The 23,535-nt window shown below is 37.4% G+C and overlaps 1 protein-coding gene across 2 annotated transcripts in view; it reads right to left on the bottom strand.

The window, feature by feature from the left end:
- The window catches only part of LOC132053658 (uncharacterized), a 41,217-nt gene extending 19,521 nt beyond the window's left edge, over positions 1 to 21,696 (bottom strand). The window contains exon 1 of one of the 2 annotated variants that reach the window (XM_059445777.1): positions 21,040 to 21,696. The gene's annotated coding sequence lies outside the window, so the exon portion shown is untranslated. The remainder of the gene's footprint in view (positions 1 to 21,039) is intronic. The other variant, XM_059445772.1, reaches the window with a different exon arrangement.
- Between the last annotated feature and the right edge of the window lie 1,839 nt (positions 21,697 to 23,535).

The following is a 23,535-nucleotide window of genomic DNA, read 5'->3' as shown; positions in this document are numbered from 1 at the left end:
TCATACTATACACCATGGATATGGAGATGACTTGAGGTATAATTCTTTCTCACACATACCTTATGAATCATTTGATTAAGATACTCATGAAATAGGAAGTGATGAACATGAATCTTGTGAGTATGTGCCTTGTGATGAATATGTCAATAAAGATAGTGGGTTTGAAATTACTGTGAAGAGTCTTCTAGTGGATATTCATGAGCATTGTTGTTTGATACTTCCTATACTAAAAAAGATGGTATAGTTGTGTGTGTTGGAGTAAGTCAGAGTCGCCCTAGAAGAGAAGGAGAATGTGTATTTCCTATTTCAAGAAGTACCACGTCTCATGCTTCTTAACCTAATACAAATGTGCCCTGTTCTCAATTCGATATGATGTTGAAGGTAGGAAGGGAGCATCGATAGGCAATGGAAGTAGAGGAAATCTAATTTTACAAGGGAGGATTAACCCAAAGAGATGAACTCTTGAAATAAAAGTGAGTGTTTGTGGTTGTACGGGATTCACTCTTGTACTTGATGATCATAGGTACACAAACTTCATCACCCATCGTGCGGTTTAATGTTTGGAAATGCCTTGTGTAAAGAGATGGAATCCTTATTACTATTAAAGAGGGTATTTGGTTGATGAAAGTGTGAAGGTATCCTTTTATCATGGTGAATATCAAGAGGAGGTTTGGTGTGATGTACTTTCAATGAACAATTGTGACTTGTGTTTGGGAAATCCTTGGTTTAATGAACGTAGAATTCCATATGAGCAAGAATGATACAAGTATATATGGTGGACAAGAAAGGGAAACTTCTCTTTCCACCCATACCACCTAAAGAAGATTCAAATGCAAGTGAACCACTTCCTAGAGTGAGCGATCATAATCCTTCACTGTGGGAAAGGTTTGAAAAACATTGAAAAAATATTAAAAAGAATCTCCATTAGTCACTCAACTCTTGGCCAAGGAGCAATCAATATAAGAAGCGAAAGTCATGGAAGATAAAAGTGAATGTGTTACGACCCAATTTAGCTAAGTCATGCGGGCACCTACCCTTCCCACGTCGATAAGCGAACCCTCAACCCAACGATAGTGAAAACGTAAATAAATGACTAAATAAGCGAAAGAGAATAAATCACGTAAGTTTAATGATAATAATATAGAACAAGTGCGAAAATAAGAAAATACAGCTCAGAGTCTGGTCTAATCCATACAAGAGCATCTAACTAGAATCTACAATTCTGGAATATCAATAATACATAAACATTGAAGATGTCTCGGAATAAAAAATAAGACATAAATAAAATAGAATCTTCAAGGCGGCGGACGTCTCGTGCTCGCCCTGTAGACTCTAAGCAAATCTCGGAGCGACTGTCAGCCACGAGAAATAGAAGTTGATATAACCTGGAATTCTACATTCATAAAAGAATGTTGTAAGTGCAGGTCAATACAAAACCACAGTACTGGTAGGTATCATCGGCCAACTAAGTTTAGCTAATATAATCCAGACAATAAAGCAAAATAAGAAGATAATCAACAAGTATAAGTCAGAACCAAGTACACATCATCACCTAAGGTTGAAGCATCTAAACCCAAGTGTGCCAAGTCTCGATATATCTAATCCGAAACCAAACAACACAAGAAAATCACCAGATCATCACAATATAGGCCATAAAGCAATGCAATGCAATAATGTATGAATGCAAATGAAATGCAATATTGTGTACACATGTACTCTGGACGGAAGTATCCATGTCCTGGTAGCACAACCCATGAGGGACCCGGAAGTCCATGTATCTCACTCAATCCACGATTCCGGGACAACCATCGAATATCGGACTCTCACATCACTCCACTATTTCGGGACAACCATCGGACATCGAACTTCTCACATCACTCCACTCAATCCACAATTCCGGGACAGCCATCGGATATCGGACTTCTCACATCACTCTTATGCAAACTGACTCAACTCATCACAATGTTTCCTCAACTATCATCAATATATCAACAATATATCATGAAGGATGAGAATGCGTACAATGTATGAGCCAGTATCAATAATAAGATCAATATCACAAGTACTAAGCATTACCGCCAACAACATCACGAAAGACTACACAAGTCATATAGAATACTATCCTCGTATCAAACATCAAAAAGTGAGGTGACACAATATCATGAACAAGATAGATTAATAGTCTCCAATATCTACTATCACTATGCGGCATCAAGTCCACAACAGTAGAACAAATCAAGTCACAACACAACGGGGTGGCTAGCCCCAATCACACAACAGGGCCCAACCTAAGACAATATCCAACCCAACTTCATACCCAAAGGTTTACATGCTTTCTCCTACAATATCAATTAAATATATGCTTCGCTACACGAATTCTCACCAAGGGTAAGCCATAACCTATCTGGATGGCTGAACAGCAAACACAAATAATCACTCCTTAGCCTTCCTTTTTCGCTGAGCCTCAAGATCAAGAAAGTCTATTCATATGCGAAATCTAGATTAGAAATCATGAAGATCGATACCTATATTGCTATCATTCAAATTGGGTAAAAAACCAATCCTAGAATTTGGGGAACGGGGATCACAATGGCAAAACAGGAAATTCAGGGGTAAATTATCCAATTAAATACTAGGTGATCAAAACCGAACAACTAATTGCTAAATTAACTCAAGGATTCACCCAATTTCGAAATCCAAGCAAAACCCCCAATTTTGGGTATAAATGCTAACTCTTAAATTCAAGAATTCAACACTAATGATGGAAAGTATATGATTAATAACCTTAGATACATCATAATCTAGCATAAATCCAATCAATTTCATCATTTAGAAGCCTAGATAAAATATCTATTAAAACCCACTTTTAATCTTCATCACTTAATGAACTAACAAGGGAAAGGAATTCTAAGATTATTAGGAATAATGAATTAGCAAAGAGATTAGAAGGACTTACCACCAAGAATCTTCTCCAAGAATCCTCTAGAATTCTCTCCATATGAACCACTTTCGGAATAATAAATGAAAGAAAAGACTTGGATTTTATATCATTAACGCGATCCTTTGCCACGGATCACCACTTCGCGGTCAACTGGACGACCCCCGGCGTCCTTGCTCCAGCGGTCCCTTGACCGCTTCAGCGGCGCCTCCCCAGTGGTCCATTGACCGCTACAGCGATCATGCCTAATTGGCAGGGTGACCGGCCCCTCATGGTACTGCGAGGTCTTTGCAAGCGGGCACCAGACACCAGAAACTAATCCAATTTTCACAACTCAACCCGAATTTTCGACTAGCTCCCGAGGCCATCTGCTCAAAAACCATGTATACAGATACAGATAAAAACACACTGCGAACGCACTCGTAGCCTCGGAATACCCAATGAAGGTCTCGTTGACCGAGTTAACACCCGATCCCTCGATTTCAATTTCCCAACCCAAGTCCCAAAATGTACCCGAGTGCATTGGGAACGGAACCAGATATACACACAAGATCTAAAAGACCATCTGCACCTCTCGAAATCGACGGACTTCCGATAAAGGTCCATTTACCCAATAGTCAACTTTAAGTCAATCCTTTTTCGCTTTAAGCCCAAATTCACGAAAAGTCTCCCGAATCAAATCTAAATACCTCAGGAAGCGTGTCAACGGTCCCCTCGTGTCAAAAGTGAGCTCACCAAGCTCGGGAAAGGGTCAAAATTTTCAAAAATTCAATAACGACCAAACAGGTCGTTACATCAGATACCAATTAAACAATCGCTCGAGGACGAGCGACAAGGAAGAGAGGATGAAAAATGCTCGAATCGGCAATAACTGAAGATATCAGCTACGTATGTTGGACCTCTCCTTACAGGAAAGGTTCTCATCGAACAAAACTGAATCCCAACGGATAATACAGAAACCACTAGAACAGTATTTCTACAATTCATGGAAAAGCCTAATGAACATTTGACAAATCTGGTGAAAAACTAACTCATAGAACAAGGGTCCAACAACGGGTAGTACACTTTGGACTCACTTGCCCTCCTTCCCAAATCGCAAAACACCCTTGCCAGGTGTAACATTAAAACCTGATCGTTCACTATACTAGTCATAAGTCTCTAACTTAGCTCAAGCTCCAGTTCTCGTATCTCCGCATTCAAATTTCCTTCACAACTGATCCTCGAGTAAACGAATCGCTTTACTCGAATTCTTTGATTTGATAAAATCGCAACTCTAAACGCAATCAATAAGCCCCACCACTACTTCCCAAACTAATGCAATCCTCTAAAATATGGTCACAACCATGGCCCATTCTGAATTGATAAAATACTCTGATTCTGCTAACTCCTTCTCCCACATCTTCTAAAGTCGTTACTCGCACCACGATTTCTTAGAAACTTATGAATACACGTACCAAAATTCTGAAACCATAACTTCTCCTGCCAGAAAGAATCCTTGATCCATCTGCGATCCCTACGCAAGTTCATTAACTGATCTTACCGGCAGCCAACTTGGCCAGTTTCCAAACCTTCTTAAACCTTCAAATCACAATACCGAAACTATACCACTGAATATCTCGCCGAGCAAAGTCCGTCGGAACCCAACTGATCACTAAAAAGGCCTTTCCCACAACAGCTCCTCCTCAAATCTGTACTCTGCTCATTGTATACCGTTATTCTGTCCAAGCAACTTATCTCAGAAAGTATCACCAAATCCACTAGAAAACCCTGATAAAGCTCGGTAAATCTGTCATACCTTAATTTTGAGCTGAAACTCTTTGAGTTCTTAGATATCTTCCTGGAAGTGTAATCATCGACCTTTCAGCTTAACTCGAATGACGCTGACCCTGAACGAATGCCCAACCCTCAAATATCACCAATAGTCATTAGAACTGACTCTGAATTTCGAAACCAATCATAGTCATATCATGCATAACAATTCCTGTCTATCATTTTCGACTCCACAAGTTGAGTCCTATCCAAGCTATCAACTTAGTACCGAAGAGCTATACTTTACGATTTGAAACTTCATATTTCTTAACCTTTACCGATACGCAAATCCGATACAACCCCGAACAATTGACGCAAAACCTGAAGCCTCATATAGTAATTATATAACCATCGAACCTCTCATAGTATCACCTCGATTTGTTTGTAAATTCTCCAAAAGTATCCAATTTTACACTGTCGCTCGAAATCTCTCGCAATTTCCCCCAAGTCCTTAATAACCAAAAACGGTTGCCCAAACTGTCCAGTCAATATCATACTGTATTACCACGAGCAAGGTCCGTCCCCGAAAATATAACTCAAGCCTCACATGATAGGAATTTCACAATCCTTTCTCTTAAAGCACACTAACTCATCCACTGCAGAATGTTACAAACTTTTCCAACCGTGTACCATCACGCCACTTCTTATAATCTCAACATGTCGGTAAGTGAATATGCTTATTACTAGCTGCCGATCGCGAATCTTACAGAATTTTCCTCATATCACTTAGTCCATTCCTGTAGATTTCCTTCTTAAGCTCACACAACAATCACACCTCATCTGAATATACAAGGCCACGATGCCACAATCCAAATAGACTCTCATAATCTTAAGATGTATCTCATTCTTGCCGACTCTCGATGAAATATACCATTTCTCGACTCGTCAATTTCCCAATTTCTAATCAATTCACGATCACCAATACCGTAGTCAATCCTCGAAGCCACTCAATCGAACACCACATAATCATAAGTTCTGCAAGCTAGCAGAATCAATCAGGGAGATAGGATTATACCACCCACTCTGCACATTAGAGTTTTCTTAACGTTATAACTCGAAATTGAACACTCTCTAAATCCAGCGTATCACACAACGGTCTTACTAATATCCTCATGTATCTCACTATAGCGTCCTTTCCTGAATTGCCTTACTCAATTTTTGAAATGTTATCCCGAACTCAAATCAGTTAACCCATCACTGATCTACCATTTCAAGTATCCATGTTTCTGAATCCCTTACTCAAATCTTTAATATTACTAGTCCTCGAAGAATCACCTCTTACCTTAATTATCAAATCTGAACACCTCTAACCACTCGCACGCCAATCCCTCTCCTAACATCACTAGTAGCGGGGCCCAGACAATTTTACACAACGAATACGTGGTTCCCAACCTTAGTCCACCGCTGACCTCTATTAGTCTATGATGTAACTGAACATACCAAATCATCCATAAACTCTCAAGCCCACTCTAAAAAACGTACAATCGCAACCAAGCTCTCACCTCACTAACTCTTGTTTTCAACGATTTCCTTTCTACCCTTAACCTTAAAGACACCAATTGACCTCATCGGTCACACCCCTTACTGCGCATCATGGTATAATGTCCCCATAGTCCAAACACGACTTGGAAACCCATATTACCTCATCTCAAGTCTTACGAACCTTAATTCACTGAACCTGGTAGCAAGATGTCTCATTGTAATCTCGTATTTCATTCAACTCACTTTTATCACTATTAACCGACAAATGCTCAAATCCACTTGATCCTTTAAACTAATCATCCATTAAGCCGGACAACCACAAAACATTATCAATGCTTCTCCTCCCATCTAAGTGAACAACCAGTAACTCCTCAAGTCATTAACTTATCGCATACACCCATAACATTCACTTAATAACTGAGCAGTCCTTTAACAACAACTAACTTATATCAAGAATAACCTTTAGCACCAGTCCCAACCTTATCCTGACAACCATGCCAGATACCAATTCTTCCCTTCCCAATCTCTCAAAAAATACGCATGTCCAAGATATTCTATGAAGTCTCACTTCGCTATGCGCTTTCCATAAAGGTCTTCCTTCATGTCCTTATTGTCAACTTCTTTTCTTTATTACCCATGATCGCGATACGTTATCCACATTCAATGTCATCACCGAACTTACACTTGTTCTCACATACCGAAGTCTAATACTCTACTGTCACTGAATCGTCGACCCGCTATTGGTTCACTAGTGTCACGCGTACCATCATAAGGCCTTGATGAAGCGAAAGTCATACCGATCATATCATCGAGCAGCCCACTATTGTTAAGCCATAAATGCACTTTGTCACTTCCAAGCAACCCAACGCTGAAACATGGAGACCCGTAACCCGTTGAACTATCTTTTAATTTCTCACGAACTTTCACAATAAACGATTCTAATCACGACTCCACACAGCAATGAGTCTAGTCGTGACTCCACACAATCAAAACCTCAAGCTATAAATAGTGACTAAACTGAATCACGCGTCCAAATCAGGATAACACATCTCGTACCATTCCACAACACATCATAGATGGACCGTTCGTATAAGAATTAAGGACGAATTTTCACCCTCCGTTGGTGATTGAGATAAGAAAATTCAGATACCAATTGAAATCGACTAGATACTGATTTGATAAAGTCGCACGCGAGAATGAAAGAATTCAAAGTTTCCTAAATGTCTTATAGCCTCTCGCGGATAAGCACGAAGTTCATCGTACCGATTCACAAGACTCTATTAGACACGCTCTTGTATTATAGACTGGGTAACCTAGGGCTTTGATACCAACTTGCACGACCCAATTTAGCTAAGTCATGCGGGCACCTACCTTTTCCACCTCCGTAAGCAAATCCTCAACCCAGCAATAGTAAAAACGTAAATAAATAACTAAATAAGAAAAAGAGAATAAATCACTTAAGTCTAACGATAATAATATAAAGCAAGTGTGGAAATAAGAAAATACACCCCAGAGTATGATCTAATCCATACAAGAGCATCTAACTAGAATCTACAAGTCTGGAACATCAATAATACATCAACACTGACTATGTCTCGGAATCGAAAATAAGACATAAATAAAATAGAATCTTCAAGGCGGCAGATATCTCGTGTCATCTTGTAGACTCTAAGCAAATCTCGAAGCGACTGTCAGCTACGAGAAACAGAAGTAGATCCAATCTGGAATTCTGTATTCATAAAAAAATGCGGCAAGTGCGGTCAAAGACAAAACCACGATCTTGGTAGGTATCGTCGAGGGCGACTAAGTTTAGCTAACATAATCCAGACAATAAAGTAAGATAAGCAGATAATCAATAAGTATAAGTCAAACACAAGTCAGAACCAAGTACACGTTATCACCTAGGTTGAAGCATCTAAACCCAAGTGTGCCAAGTTTCAATATATCCAATTCAAAACCAAATAACACAAGAAAATCACCGGATCATCACAATATAAGCCATAAAGCAATGCAATGCAATAATGTATAAATGCAAATGCAATGCAATGCTGTGTACACATGTACTCCAGACGAAAGTATCAACGTCCCGGTAGCCCAATCCATGGGAAACCCACGAAGTCCATATACCTTACTCAATCTATGATTCTGGGACAACTATTGGATATCGGACTCTCACATCACTCCACTCAATCCTCAATTTCAGGACAACCATCGGACATCATACTTATCACATCACTCCACTTAATCCACGATTCCAGGACAAACATCGAATATCGAACTTCTCACATCACTGTCATGCAAATTGAGCCCAACTCATCACAGTGTTTCCTCAAGTATCATCAATGTATCAACAATATGTCATGAAGGATGAGAATGCATATAATGTATGAGCCAACATCAATAATAAGATCAATATCACAAGTACCAAGCATGGGTACGCCAACAATATCATGAAATACTACACAAGTCATAAAAAATACTATCCTTGTATAAAACATCAACTAGTGAGGTACTACAGTATCATGAACAATATGGATCAATAGTCTGCAATATCTACCATCACTACGCGGCATCAAGCCCACAACAATAGAACAAATCAAGTCACAACACAACAGGGTGGCTAGCCCTAATCACACAACAGGGCCCAACCTAAGACAATATCCAATCCAACTTCATACCCGAAGGTTTACATACTTTTTTCGATAATATCATCTAAATATATGGTTAGCTACACGAATTCTCACCAAGGGTAAGTCATAACCTACCTAGATGGTCGAACAACAAACACAAACAATCACTCCTTAGCCTTCCCTTTTCGCTAAGCCTCAAGATCAAGAAAGTCAATTCATATTCGAAATCTAGATTAGAAATCATGAAGATCGATACTTATATTGCTATCATTCAAATTGGGTAAAAAACCAATCCTAGAATTTGGAGAATGGGGCTCACAATGGCAAAACGGGCAATTCAGGGGTAAATTATCCAATTAAACACTAGGTGATCAAAACCCAACAACTAATTGCTAAATTTACTCAAGGATACCCAATTTCAAAATCCAAGCAAAACTCCCAATTTTGGGTATAAACGCTAACTCTTAAATTCAAGACTTCAATACTAGCGATGGAAGGTATATGATTAATAACCTTAGATACATCACAATCTAACATAAGCCCAATCAATTTCATCGTTTGGAAGCCTAGATAGAATATCCATTAAACCCACTTTTAATCTTTATCCCTTAATGAAATAACAAGGGAAAGGGATTCTAAGATTATTAGGAATAATGAATTAGCAAAGAGATTAGAAGGACTTACCACCAAGAATCTTCTAGAATTTCTCCCCATATGAACCATTTTAGAAATAATAAGTGAAAGAAAAGACTTGGGGTTTTATATCATTAATCGCCCTTTGCCATCGCTTTCGATCATCGCTTCCGCGGTCACTTAGGCCTCTTCAGCAGTGCCGCCCCAGTGGTCCCTTGATCGCTACAGCGGTCATGCCTAAATGGCACGAGCTGGTTCAGCGGCAGGGTGACCACTTTGGCGGTACCGGCCGGCGGTGCTCGTGCCTCCAAAGCGGGCACTAGACACCAGAAACTAATTCAATTTTCACAACTCAACCCGAATTTTTGACTAACTCCCGGGGCTATCTGCTCATAAACCATATACACAGCACACATAAAACACGCTACGAATGCACTTGTGGCCTCAGAATTCCCAACGAATGTCTCGTTGACCAAGTGAACACCCGATACCTCGATTTTAATTTTCCAACCCAAGTCCCAAAATGCACTCGAGTGTATTTGGAACCGAACCAGATATACACACAAGATCTAAATGACTATCCAGACCTCTCAGAATTAATAGACTTTTGATAAAGGTCCGTTTACCTAAAAGTCAACTTTAACCTAATCCTTTTTCGTTTTATGCATAAATTTTACAAAAAGTCGCTCGAATCAAATTTAATTACTTCGGGAAGTATGTCAATGGTCCCTTCGGGTCAAAAGTGAGCTCACAAAGCTCGGTAAAGGGTCAAAAGTGTCGAAACTACAATAACGACCAAACTGGTCATTACAGAATGGCACAACTAATTCTTCTCATGTAATTCTTGGCACTTGTCCCAACTCCCATAAAATTGAGAGGAGAAAGGGAGAGAAATGTGACAAGTCTAGAGTAGAAAAACGAGAGATTGTGAGGAGTGATGTGAGAAGGTTTTCACGATCCTATCCTAACTCATGTAACTTTTCATTTTTCTTTAGTTGTCTTAATGATGGTGCAGGTATTCTTGGAAGCAAGCCAAATGTTGAACCTCAAACTTTGAAAAATCATGGGGTAGTTGAAGGCGTTCTGAATGAGCAAATGTGCTCCAATGTTGAAAACCAGGGTAAAAAGATGCTTTGTGTACGCTTCAAGGTAAAATAGCTAATCTCAAATCTCCAAATATTGTGAATGGCCATGTTAACTTGAGTATGAGTGATAGCTTGTCCTTGTGTGATCTTAATGGATCTTTACCATGTGTTGAGCTTGGCTCTTTAATGGATGTTACACCTCGTGTTTTCGTGCGTTGTCGTATCGTAAGGTTGCTAACATAGTAAAAAGGTATTTTTTTAGGTATTTAAATAGTATGATAGTTGTACGTTAAGTTTTGAAGTCAAATGAGTTGTGATACGGAAGTCGACAAAGGTCGTCGCAAGTTACGTTTGTAAATTTCACTGAAATTTGGGTCAGATGTGAAAGAGTTTTTCTCTCAATATACTTGGAGTTATGGGATGATCCACCTATCAAATCGAAGGTCTATGAGTTTAGTTTCTAGTACATTTAACTATTTATCGATACGACATCTGAGTAGAGAGAAATTCGTATTTCCGTACAAGGGTGCAAACTACCACAGAGCAGTAGGCCCAACTTAAGTGATATAAATAGAGCCCCCAACGTTTTAGGCCCTCATTTTCATCAATATTAGACCCTAGAACAGCCCTTATACTCTCCCAAATTTATTCTCCATCAATCACAACTAAGTTCAAAGGCAAATCAAGTGATTACAACATAAGGAATCACATGACAATCATAGAATCGTAGATTTCTCGTTATTTCGATTTTCGGAAGAAAGCTTTATCTTGAAATAACTTAAGTTGCAGAGTATTATTCAACTTTTGAGGTATTATTTAACCTTCTCTTCATCTGTTTGAGCCTTACAAGTAATTAAACCTAGAAATTAGGTAGAAACCCCCATAGAATAAGCTTTTGCAATTCTTATGAACTCTTATGGACTTGGCGTGATTGTTGGGTTGTTTTATATAGTTTTAACATGTTTCTTGGAGTTATGGTGGTATGGATAGGATCATACTGATGAGGGGAAGTAGAAAAGTAAAATTTTGTAGCATTTTGCCGAAAAATTGAGCTCCAAAAGTGCCTACGAACTTATGCTCGCGATTTGCTTACTTAAATGTCTAAGTGAAGATTTCCATGAGCTATGAGTTTGATTTTGATCTTGAATAGTTCATTTTGTGTAGGTAGTCATTCATAAGGTATTCAAGGACCCGGAAAATGCATATAGCTCTATCAACGAGGTATGTAGGGTCCTTCTTTAAATCTTTCGACATGACTAGAACTCGAATGAATGTTTATTGTTTCATCGAATTCGAACTGCTCCACTTCAAATTGATAAAGATGATTAAATCTGCCCTTTTCTCATGAATAACTCACATCGAAGAAGATTTAAGTATTCTCATCCTTCCTTGTTCGTCGCTCAAAGAGAATTAAAATTCTTTTATTCTTTCTTTTTCTGATGTTCATATTGATCATGGTTACTGATAGCTTGAACATGATGTCTACTTCAAACAAATCCATACTACGTAACTTCCATGTTTCTTGTGCTAGTTGCCTCATAATTAGAAATCAAAGAACGTAGGGACAATAACGATAGTCGAAGGATAACGACGATAGGTCACTTCGACTCTTATCATGATGTCTCTTTTGAGGTCGGTCTTGCATTGCACTTGTATATATGTGTTTATTTTCATTACCGACCCGCGCTATAGTTGACCGGGTAGGCACTTATATGTGCACCTAGACATGTCTCTTCTTTACCTAGCCGTGTTGTAGGCGGCTGGAGAGGCACGTAGCTGTGCGTCGCCACTGATCAGTTGGGCAGAGATGATGTTGTGATGATGAGCTCACCCCACAGAGGGATTTATTATTATTGTTATATGATATGATATATACCTCCACAGTGAGGAATGATTTTACGAGCACGCATTTACATTTATGTTGTGGTTATGGTTGCCCTTAGTGGCCTTGAGCAGAGTTTCAGGTTGTTTGTAAATCTCTTCTCATATTATTTACATTATTTGTGCTTGTGCTTACTGCCCTACATATTCAGTACATATTTCGTACTGACGCCTTTTGTGCATTGTGTTCATGCCCACAGGTGCTGATAGACAGGCCGGCGTGCCTCCGTAGTAGGACACCGAGATCAGTCGTTGAGTGTCGCACTCCACTTCTTCAGAGTTGCTGGTTGTGAGTCTATAGGTACAAATGCATATGTATATGTATTGTTTTGGGGCATGTCGGGGCCCTATCCCGACCTGTTGATATTGTGTTGCTCTTTTAGAGGCTTGCAAACCAATTGTCAGTGTATATATGTTTTGCTTGGCCTTGTCGGCCCCCTGTACAGTTGGCTTGACCGTGATATAGTCTTGTTGGCCTTAGCTATATATATATATATAGGTTGTTGTTGGGTTCTTCTGCGTACAGAATTATACATTTGGTTCTTGTTAGTGTCATATTACAGCCTTGTCGGCCCATTATTCATATTACATGTCACAGATGCCATGGTTGGTTTGATCGGGCCTTTGGGTGCCGAGTGCCGGCCACACTCCCCAAGGTTGCGGTGTGACAGCTGTTGACAATATTTTTTATGTGGGTATTTCAATATTAGTTGATCCTCTCTATGAGCAGATTGATCCTTCTTGCAAGGTCAATTTGTGCCCACCTAGTGTTGACATTTGTGATAAAAATATTAGTGTATTTTCATGTGATTAGATTTCTCACAAACTATTTGATCCTATTGATGATCGAATAGATTCTTCTAGCAAGATCAATTTGAGTCCAACTGATGTGGATACTTGTGTTGATCAACCTTTTTATAATGATAGTCCACTAATAGAGAAATTTTGTGATGTGCTTAATGAACCTCAAATTAGTGATGATGTTGATATAGTTGGTCATATAGATAGTCATGTGAAGGAAAGTGCTTTGAAAAATGATATTTATCTTTGTTAAAATGAAATTATATGTTGTGATTCATCATCATTCATTTATTGTTATTTCTGTAAAGATAATATCTTTGATGATGACATGACTATTGGAAGTGATGTGCATAGCGGCATGCATTGTAATGTTAAAAATGTAGCCACCTTTGAAGGCTACAAGGTGTTTGATAATTCACTATGGTATGATGATCCCCTTCCCGGTGAAGGAACTTCATTCTTGAGGGATTGTAAAGTGATGCTTAGTCATGATGACAAGCATGGGGTGGGTGAACTCGTTGACACCCTCCCTGATGACGGAAAATCTTTCTTGAGGGTTTATGATCCACTTGATGGACGAACGTCGTGTGTCAAAAAGGATTTTTAAATTTGAAGAATGCTCTTTAAAGAAGGGGATCAATTTGAATAAAAATGAGCCTACTTCTTGGAAGGACTATGTTAGATCTTCTAACCTAAAGGGTGAGGAGATGCTACTCTAATCTTGGCATAGGTCGTTGAGCTTAAAGGTAAAACTCTCTCTATTGATAAACTTTATTATTTGATTAAATTGTTTGTGAAGTTTCATCAAAAGAGGAGTCTTGATGTCTCATATGGTGGATTTTTATTCAAGCAGATTGTTGATACTTGGTTGTGTCACAAATTTATACATCCTTGGCATGATGGCAGGATTATCGCCTTTTGTACTAACCCTCATGGTATGAGGCTCATGTTTTCGTATGTCTTTCTTTGGGTTTTGCAAGGTTGTGATTCGAGGACGAATCCTTTTTAAGAAGGAGAGGACGATATGATATTAGAAAGCTTAATGTTTATAATGACCTGAGTTGGAGCTCATCCTCAATATCATCTAGTGTCAACGTCCAATTTCATGAATATGGACACTTTAGGGGGCAATTCATGGAACTTATGGAACCTCTTAAGCATTCAAGAGAGATCAAGTGCACATCTTCAACTTATTGTAACGACCCTGCTGGTCATTGTAGTGTTTTTGACCCACTTACCCTTGTTGACCCTTCCCCAAGTCCCGTTAGTAGTATCTATTATTTAATGAAGTCATTGGGTTAGTTCCCGCAAGGTTCAAGTGTAAATTGAGTCATTGATGGAGAAGCTAGTTAAGTTAACGAGTTAGAGTTGACCACGGTCAACGTCGGGTTAGGATGACCTCGTGTCAATGTTTTGAAAGTTCCAATAAGTTAATATGATGATTTTGAACTTGTCTACAAATTTTGGTGAGGTTCCAAAGAGTTCCAGATGGGGTTTGGATTTTGTCAAGCTTATATTCGATGTTTTTACCGTAGGTCCTTGGCTAGAAAGGGATCCAAATTGATCAAACAACCTTTTTTTTGTGTGATATTTGAACCATTAGATCCGTATCGTAATTACGAAGCCATAGCAAAAAGAATCGTTATGTTTCGCCTCCGTATGAGCGAGTTATGACCATTTTCGTTCTGGCTGTTCCTACAGGTCCGCTGTAGCGGATCCATGGCCGCTATAGCGGATCCGCTGCAGCGAACCTACTGACCGCCGCAGCGACCAATGGGGGTAGAATACCCTATTTTTATATTCCAACTCTGAACTATTACCCACAAGACCCCAAAGTCAGTTTTCAAGAGAGAAAGAGGCAAACTTCATTCCATTCATTGGTGAAAGCTGTAACATCTCAGACCTTTAAATTAAGCTTTGACCATGATTTTAGACTTAGAAAATCAGATAAAGAATGTGGGAATTGAAAATTTCCCTTCAGTTGTCAGATGGGCATTTATGCCCCAGCATACGGCCCGTATGTCAAATCGTAATGTGGCATCTAATCACGGTGCATTCTAGAAATTGGCTCAGGAAATTTCATAGTTAAATACGGACCGTATTTTGAAATACGACTCGTATTTGGTGGTCGTATTTGGTAAGGAGTTGTACAGTGTTTCTGTCCGTTGAACATGCTTAAATACGGTCCGGGTTTACGGATCGTATTTTGGTCCGTATTTCTCAGCCCGCACCAGAACCTATAAATACCTGGTTTTAGTTCTAATTTTTTTTTTTTTACTATTTCCTAAAGCCTTAACACGACTTGTTTCTCCTCTCCAACCCCAAGAACTCTAAGGTAAGCAAGTTCTACCCATTCCAATCAAATTCTATCATGTATTTAGATAATCTAAGGTAGAATTCATTGATCTTAACCGTGGGTTTTCATGAAAACCCACAGATAAGGTTTGAGACATAGGCTTTTGGGTTCTTCTCAGAATTTAGACTTTTGGATTGACGATTGTGAAGGTATGTGAGGCTAACTATCTACGTTAGGGAATGTTCATGATTCTCCCTACGCCTCATTCTTCATACTTATCAGCAAATTGACTCAGAATACAGTTTAGCTCTAGTTTCTTGAATAGTTGTAGAATTGTTATCTTCTAGGCTTATAGTTTCTGAATTCGTTCATGATGATTAATTTGAATATTATGAACTCAGTACGTAATCAATATAGACTTGTGAATTGTATCTCATGAGTCTCAGTATGAATGTTTAGAATTATTATGACCAGTTACAAGTTTTATCTTCATAATCAGTAATCAGTAATCAGTATCATATTATCAGTTATATCTCAGTCTCAGTGCTTGTTATTGAATACCTGTATTAGGGCATTATGCTCACAAATATGGACCTAAGGTCACAGATTATGTATATGTACACTTAGGCATCATGCCACATATTTTACATGCATATTATTATTATTGGACCTAAGGTCACAGACAGTAAACAGGTTATTCATTATTCAGGACAGGGAGTATCCATATCTTTACTTCCATGTTCAGTCCAGTTATCAGCATTTCAGTTCCGTTTCAGTTCAGCTTATTATTTCATTCAGTTGCTTTACATACCAGTATAATTCCAGTGTACTGATGTCCCATTTGCTCAAGTCCTACATATCATGATGCAGATACCGATATACAGGGTGCAGACGCAGCTCGCTAGGAGGCTTTCAGATTCAACTAGTCAGTGGTGAGACTCAGTTCTTCGAGGCCCTACATTTATCTTTATATTCAGTCAGTTCGTAGACAGTATTTTCAGTATTAAGGTATGCCGGAGGTCTTGTCCCGGTAGTCAGTCAGTATTTCCTTATTCAGTAGAGACTTTATAGATTAGAGTCAGTTAGATATTTCAGTATTTTGTTGGATTATTGAGTTAGCCCTTTTGGCTACTACTTACTCAGTATTGCAGACTTTAAGTATTTCTTCTGCACAGATACATTTCAGTCAGTTATTTCTCACTCGATTAACATGTGTTTATCATACTTAGATATCAGTATACCACATGTTGCTCCAGCCAGCCAGTTGGTTTGCTCGGTTATATGCAGATAGGCATCGAGTGTTGTGTTACACCTAAGCTATGGTTTGGGGCATGACAAAAGCATCTTGGAGGGTAAGTCCCCACCCTTAATTGTTCCTTTTCCTTTCTTCTTCAAGTTCCATGATTTGTTTAAGGTCCATCAATGGTGGGTGAAAATCCTAGAACCCTATAATTAATAAACTCTTAAACAATTAATGGGTTGTTGATTTTGTTATTGATTAATCATCTAGGAGTATAGATTATTACTTTCTAGGAAGGGAATTTGATTTCTTATGGTTGAAATTACATGTTAAGACTTAGGGTTCTAATAAAAATGGGAGCTTTGTCCTCAAATCTGTTTGAAAGGGGTAAAATTGATTAGAAATCCATGAATTGAAGGTTAGTGATTGTAGAGATAGAAGTTATGATAAATTCACAATCAAAGTATGGTTCCATCCATTGAAAAGGGTAGAAGTAAGTGGGTCATCTTCCCCAAATTTTTGTTCTTGTTTAAATACATGGTTTGTTGCTTACTTAGCATCATATTATTAGACTTTGACCGTTCTGAGGCGCTTCAAAAATAGAAGGCTTGTGTGGAATATTTCATGGCTCCTGTTCTGCATTCAAGGTAGGTTACTACTTACTTTAGTTAGACTTTGATTAGAGAAACATATGTATTGTGTAGAATTGATGGGAGAAAGCATGATTAGGTCTTCAGACATGGTGTTTTGGTTGGATATTAGCTAGGTTGGTATGACTTCTGATTTTATGGGCTCGTCGCCATTACTTTATGTACTGAAATATGAGGTGTAGTTGTATTCATACTGTGGCAATTCGGGATGGATTTCTATTAGGTTGATTGTTGTTGATGATGGCTCGTTGACTTACTTATGATTAGACTTATTACCTAAATTGTCGTGTTGTACTCAGTTCTCTCTTATTGTGACACATATCATCGGAGAAAGGAAGGATGATGAGTTTAGACTTAAATTGTGATATAAACTTATGAGAGTACGTAGGTGAAAACTTGATGTATGATTTACTTTTGATAATAATATATAGAAAAATAGAGTATCTTGGTGATACAAGACTTAGTTGTGAGGCGTACTTGCGACATGTGGAAGTAAAGAGGGACATAGACGATTATGTTGGTTAGAACGGTTTGTATGATTCATTTCATGGTTGAGTTGATCTAAGTCTTGATATGACTTGTGGCTTTGTGACTTGTACCTCCACTGTTGCTTTGTTGGTTTGCTTTGATTTACTATGTTTACACTCATTTATGCATTCATACACTCATACATGATGGAAATGGTTCGGAAACGATTCATGAAAGACTTGTAGCATGATGCCTTGTGGTTGACTTTGACGTTACAAATTGTTCATGGTCCATACATACTAATGAACTGGAATACGTTGAGACATACATTGTGAAGTTAAATTAGTGAAGAAGTTAATATAATCTTCTTATTGAACTTGTGATACTATTTGATACATGGTACTTGATAAATTAATCATTGAAGAGGTATGTGACAGTGTTACTATATATATGAAAAGGCATATTTGATCGGGGTGAGGATGTGACCTATATATGAATAGGCACATTTGATCGGGGGTGAGGATGTGGCCTAGTTGTAAGCTCGTGGGCCGAGGTTCATTCCGAAACAAGGGTACATGGACACCATGGGTCCCCTGCAAGTCATGACTACTGGGCAATGACACCAGTTAGCATGTATTTACAGTTCGAGTGATTGGCTAGTGCATTGCATTGCATTGCATTACACATCATCATATTTTGCATTGCACATCATTACATTTTATTCTGCGTTATTATATGCTGGTTTGGTTCTGATTTTGGTATGGATGTTGAATGCGTATTGTGATACAAATATGACCATTAACTGAGTTAAATTGTGGATTAGTAACTCTACCTAGGGATGAAACTTGGACTTGTGATTATCAGGTAAGATTATTGAGACTTGACAGACTTGTGGTTTAGAAGATTCATCTTAGGCTGTGACTCTGTTATGGGATATTCTGTGATTTGGATTTGAGTATTAAGTGCCTATCTATTTATCTTGTTGATTTTATACTTATATACGTGAACTAATCTTAGTCGGACTATAATGCTTACTGGTACGTAGTGTTTGTATTGGTACTAACTTGCTGCTCCCTTTTTGAGTGCAAATTATGTTTCAGAGATTTCATCCAGGCTACATCTCTAGCTTGAAGCTAGTTTGCTTGATCAGATCCGAGGGTGAGCTTCCACTCATGCCGTGCCACCTGAAGATCTCTATTTCCAGATGTCTACTTTTATTCCAGACATTATTTTTTTATTATGTTTGAGATATACTTCATTCTTTAGACACTGTTGGTTAGAGTCCTTGTACAATGACTTTCAGATTTTGGGGGTGTAATAGTTAAGACTTCCGCACTTATATTATTTATTATTTATGACTTGGTCAAACTATTTATTCATTCTCATGTTCATTGATTGTTTAAGTATACATGATTAAAGAAGTTAAAATTGGCTAGTGATTAATGGGTTAACGGGTAAGGGTTTTCCTACTAGTGATAATAAGGTAGGTGCCTGCACGATCGGTAATTTGGGTCGTGACACTTATACATTATTTGATCACGAAGATAGATCTCTTGAAGATGATAGAAGGTCAACGTGTGGCAACCTTCAAGATATGTGAGATAGCTTCGATAGAATAGTCTAGGACCGCTACATTTGAAGAAGAGTCTATCCTTGATAATGGCTAGATCTTAAATGTGGTTAGTTGTTGCAAATGCCAAATATGGTAGTAGTTCAATAATTGAGGCTAGGACATGTAAAGGCAAAACTAGAAATACTTGCCTTAGTCCATTTTCATTAGTTAGTTTTGATATTGATGAAATTCTTATGAGTGTAGTTTCTTCCTTATGGAGCTTAGGTTAATGCTTAGTCATTAGTGGATGTATTCCCTTGTCTGTTCTCTTAGAACCTCTCTTGGATAATTTTGGATTAAATTTTCATGTATGAGTTTAAGTCTCTCTTCTTTCTTGGATTGATTCATACATTTGTTTGTTGATTGATAGGTGTTGGTAACCAATCCAATGTTGATTAATCACAACAATTAGTTGATTAAATCCTTTCTATCTTCTATCTCATCTCCTATTTCTTCTATCTCATCTATATATTTCTATCTATCATTGATTTCCGCGTATTTGATTGTTGTTTTCATACGTTCGTAATTAGGATTGTATCACTTGTTTAAATAAATGTTTAAAAAGTATTAAATGAGATTAACGATTATCTAACTTATAAGGTGCTTCCAGTGCGGTTCCTTAGCATTGAATGCTAGTTGTGCTAGGATCGGGTTTGGGGCGTGACAAAAAACTAAGTCATTTTAAGCAGCCTTAAGTTATCTTTCAAAAACTTCATAATCTTATTCCCAGACAACACATGAACAAAGATTAAAAAAACACCAACAGCTAAAAAAAACAGATTCATTCACGGTTTTAAAAATTGAACTCTTCCAAAGAACTCTAACCAAAACTGAAGTAGAACACATAATAGAGAATAATCTAAGTTAGTCGAAAATGGCAGGTTACTGATTTAACTATCTCTATTTAAACTTATGACAACGAGTTAATGACTCCGTACTTTACCCACAACTCAATTGAAAGATAAAAATCATTTCAGAATGAAATTAGCGATGAAACATGTCTTGAAGTTGAACAAAGTGACTGGAAAACATGTTGATTGTATCTCAAGCCAAATGCGAAAGCTAATTTGATTAAATGAACAAGAACAACAAGGCAAATACCATTATATTCACATATATTTTTACTTATGTTAAAGCGCTCAATCACAAATACGAATGGAAATATTTTATAGCATTTACTACGTAATATAAATAAAAGTGACTAGCCAAGGTCTAATGAACTATTTCCGAACAAACATGCAATTTCCAACAAGAAGAAAGGAAGGGAAATAAATGTATCCATACGTGATTTTCCCATAAGAAAACTAACAACCCAGAATCCTATCTGGATTAGTATACTTAATTAAACTAAGGTCATCTTTGAACTGCAAACTATAAACCAAATATCCCAAATTCAGAAAAGGAAATAAACTTAATGAATATATAATGAACTAAAATAAATACATTCATACATAGAGAACCATATAAAAGAAAAAGCAACAAAATTGCATATAATGTATAGAACAGGATTTTACCTGTTGAGGAGCAGCGGATATGACTGAAATAAAGGATTGATCGCTTCACGATTTCACCACGCGAATCTTCAAAATAAAAACAAAATATTAAACTTTCTCCACAGTTCAAAAACTCATCTTATGAGCTATGTAATTGAAACACTCAGAAGTTTGGTGTGTAAATTGTGATCTGGAATGTGGCAAGGGGTTCTTTATTATAAAATCCAAAATATTTAGGGTTTGAGCATTAGAGCGATGTGGGACGGATCCGAAATTTGGGTTGCTACTCAATTTTTGAAGAAAATTTAAAATTCGAATTGGGATAAAGATAATTAATGTCTTGCATGCATGTAAATTATGTACTGGTCTGCGATGGTGGAAAGAAAATAGAGGAAAGAATGGAGTGTTATTGCTGAGATGTGTTTTCGCTCATGCTAATGACCAATTGCCATTACTAGTTGCCATTTCTGGACGAACAAAACCTGAGAGCATAGAAAGGAAGAGGATCTTCGCTAAAAATGGTGAATCAGACGTGCTAGGGTTCGATGGGAATTGGGGCGGTAGGATCTAAGGTTGATTTGGGTCTTTGGGGATTTAAGGTTCGTTGGTTTAAGATTGTTTGGACTAACTAACCCCCTGTTTGGATGTTTGTTTCCTATGGTTTATTATTTTATTGTTTTCATTCATATTTTGTTTGTTTTCTTTGTTCTTAAAGTTATATTGTATGGTGTTGTAAACCAGTTGTAACTATGTTTATATAATGAAAAAGCTCAAATTTTGTAACAACAGATTTGGTGGTTTTTGTGTGGTTATAGTAAAACCAAACAATAAAAATGTTATTAGACCACAACAAACGATAGAGTCTATCCAAATATTATATTCGTTAATACAAAGACATACAATACAATACAATAAGATACTATACAATATGACACTGTACATTGTGAAACCATCAGTAAGGGTCATCCATACAGAGTGTAAGGAACTAGGGTGGTTCTTTGAGAGAATCAAGGGGAGAGATTGGACCGGGTTTCAGGCTAAAAATCATTGGGCTGGCGAATTGGGCCCTCATTTTGGTCCGAAAAAGAGTTTAAAAGAGCTGATATTCAAGAGTTTAAGTAGAGGTTAGAAATGAGTTTATAGAATAGCCCTTTTGTATTTCAATTGTAAGTAGAAATAGCCAATCACAGACATTAAACTCAATTTAGAAATGAATTGCTTTTCAATTAATTATAATTAAACTTCTTTATTTTAACAGAGTAAAGTATTTATTTTTCATAAAACTGAAACTAATTATTGTAATTAAGGCGTAAACGACTTTAATATACAATTTGAAATACGTACTAAATCAAACAATTATTATGAACATAATTAATACTTAAAATTATATGTAAAATATATATGATTTATATAATGATATTTTTATAATGAAATGGCAAAATAGTACCAAAATAATTTAGAAATATTTTTTGACTATATAAATTATAAAATAGTTATTTCACTCGGTTTGAAATTCCAGAATTTTAACTAGTTATTAAAACTGTGAAAAATTGGATGTTAACAGGTACATCACTATTTGTTAGTTCCGTCTTCCCCTCAATTATCACCCCTCCCCCCCCCCCCCCACCCCTCCCCCCAAAACACACACAAAAAGACATATAAAAAACTTCATTAGAACTCTCCGTTGGGACAATAAAATACATTTTTTCATTGAAAAGATCTCAGAAGTCCATAGTCTTGAAAATGTTAAAAATTAAGAGATTCCATAATAGTAATCAGTGACAATAATGAACAAAATTTGGCCTAAGATATCACCAAAGCTGAATCAAAGGTTGCATAGGCCAAATCTAAGATTGATATGGGGATTGAAGGGGATACATAAAGTAATAGATGGAACAAAAGAGGAGAGGAAACAAGATATATAGAAGGTCGCTGTAGTTTTGAAATCCAGCTAGGTTCCTGCTAGTGAAAACAGTGCACATAACCATTTAAAGATTAGAGTAGGATATACGCGTGGAAGTGGAGAAAAGAAAGAAGAAAAATGGGTTAGCAGAGGAGCTACAAGTTTTTTTTAAAAAAAAAAAAAAAAAAAAAAAAAAAAAGGCTGTCTTGGCTACAGTATAAACTAGGGCTAAAGTGGGTAATAATTAGAAGTTGGGCCAAATTAATTTTCTTTGGGTTGACATAAGTCATATTAGAAGTTGGGCCAAATTAATTTTCTTTGGGTTGACATAAGTCATAAAGTTCTCTATAAATATTACTTTATATTAGGGGTAACTACATGGCATAACTAACTCTACCACATTTTTATATTTAGTAGCTATAGTTTAAAATAATTACATCCCATAGCTAATTATAATATGTTAAATACAACTTATAGCTACATATATATACAAAGTAGAATACCCCATATCACATTATTTAATTCCAAACTAACCTTCTCATCTCTCTTTCTCCCCTCTCCCCTCCTCCCCACCCCGCTACCCACTGCTCCGGCGAGGAGCTTCCGGCGCCCTC

Source organism: Lycium ferocissimum, chromosome 1, assembly GCF_029784015.1.
Source record: "Lycium ferocissimum isolate CSIRO_LF1 chromosome 1, AGI_CSIRO_Lferr_CH_V1, whole genome shotgun sequence".
Lineage (NCBI taxonomy): Eukaryota > Viridiplantae > Streptophyta > Magnoliopsida > Solanales > Solanaceae > Lycium > Lycium ferocissimum.
The sequence above is the reverse complement of the archived record's forward strand: the minus strand, read 5'-3'. Positions and strand labels throughout refer to the sequence as shown.